We start from the raw sequence: 1827 nt of genomic DNA, 5'->3' as shown, positions 1-1827 counted from the left end.
CGGACCCGAGCGCAGGGGCAGGAGGGGCGGGGCCAGCGCGAGCTCCGCCTCGGTGGGGGCGCGGCCGGGATGCGGGGCTTCTTCGCTCCGCGGTTTTCCAGGCGCTGGACCGAGCTGGCCAGGCACCTGCTGTTGGATCTGGACCCCTGAGCGACCCCGTGTTCCTCTTGCTCGCTCTCGCCCCCCTGGGACCGGAGACCGGGCGCCCCTTGCTCGGGGCGGGGCCATGCACCCAGCAGGCCCAGGCTCACTCATTCCCAGAGGATGCACGTCCGGAGGGAGTGTGGGCCGAACGCACCTCGTGGCGCCTCTGCCTGCTGCCCCACCGGGCTCCTGGCACCCCTGAGCCATGGGCATTCGGGTCCCAGCCCGCACTACTCGCCCCAGGCAGCGCCTTCCGCCCTGAAGCAGGTGCTGGGGGGGGCTGCTTTTCAGGGGTTCCCGCAGGGAAGGGGGCGCTGGGCTCCATCCGAGTCAGCTGCTGCGCCCTGGGGACCCGGCAGGGTAACGCGGGCCTTGGAGAGAGGCCAGGGGATGGGCCCCAGAAAGGGGCTCAAGACCACCTCTGCACTGGGACCACCTCAGGGGTCTCCCAGGTGCACTGGCCAGGCCCGGGGCTCAAAGCCCCAGCAGCCATCACTTCTGGGGACACCGGGCCACCTGGAGCCGCTGGCCCCACCCCAGGCCCTGGATGCCCCCCCGACCTGGATTCAGGTGCTGCTGCGTGCAGCTGCACTGTGCTAACCCCACCCACCCTGAGACCCTAAGGGGGGGACTCCGTCCCACAGCGGCACCCACAGGTGGGGCCTGTGGGGAGTGCCTGGGGTGGCTCTCCCGAAGCGGAGTGAGGTCCACAGCCCCACACTCACTGTGTCCCGCCTCGGGAAAGGCCATCCCCAGGTGCGGGCCCTCGGGCCAGGCCGCCAGTACCTGAGACACCTGTGCCATTGTTACCAGCAACACAGAACAGGGGAACAGGAGCAGCCGGTGCGCAGGTGGGACGGGCTGCAGGCGACGGGCACCTCCCCCCCCCAACCTGCGTGGGCTCCAGCTGCCCCGGGCCAACCATGGGCCTCCTATTGGCTATCCTGGCTCCCTTCTCGCCCCCAGGGAAGCCGGTTCCTGCCCTCTGCCCTCTGCCCTCCACGGCTCCCACGAGCCAGGCAGGGCGCTCAGGGCCCCTGCAGCGGCCACGCGGCCTCCCGCAGCCATCGCCCCAGGAGCTGCAGGTCACCTGCCTCGCCCACTCAGGGCACCCTCGCCCAGCCACCTGGGGCCCCGCTGCGCACCCATCACCTTGGCTGCTGTCACCCTTGGCCCCGCCGTCCACCCTACCTGTTTGTCCCTGGGCTGGGCAGGGAGGTGACTGACGCCGCGGGGGTGTGTGTGGGGGGCGGAGGGCCTTCCCAACCCCCACCCTCCCCGCCCAGGCAGCGCTATCTGGTCGCTTCGGCACCCATCAGTAATGGGAGAGGCACCGCCCGCCCGCTGGCTCCAGCTCCCTTAGGTGGGGCTGCTAGGTGCTGGGTAGAAGTGGAAAATGGCTCTCGCAGCTGGCCTTCCTGACACCCAGCGAGGGGCCCCCCAGCTGCTGTCCCCTGGACGAGCTGATCTTGAAGACCCTGACACTGCCCAGGCTGGAGAGCTCCCCACCCCCGGCCCACTGCGACAGCCAGGGCCGGGGCCAGGGCCAGGGTCACCGTCTTCCTGACCTGGCCCAGGGCCAGGGCTCCATTTCAGGTGGCCATACACACACCCCGGCAAACGAGACCAGGCCCGGAACCAAGTGTCGCATCTCCTCCCTGGGAAAGGAGCCAGCCGGGGCCC

The sequence above is a fragment of the Oryctolagus cuniculus genome, chromosome 16 (assembly GCF_051225735.1).
Source record: "Oryctolagus cuniculus isolate XC-2025 breed Fujian yellow rabbit chromosome 16, ASM5122573v1, whole genome shotgun sequence".
Lineage (NCBI taxonomy): Eukaryota > Metazoa > Chordata > Mammalia > Lagomorpha > Leporidae > Oryctolagus > Oryctolagus cuniculus.
The sequence above is the reverse complement of the archived record's forward strand: the minus strand, read 5'-3'. Positions refer to the sequence as shown.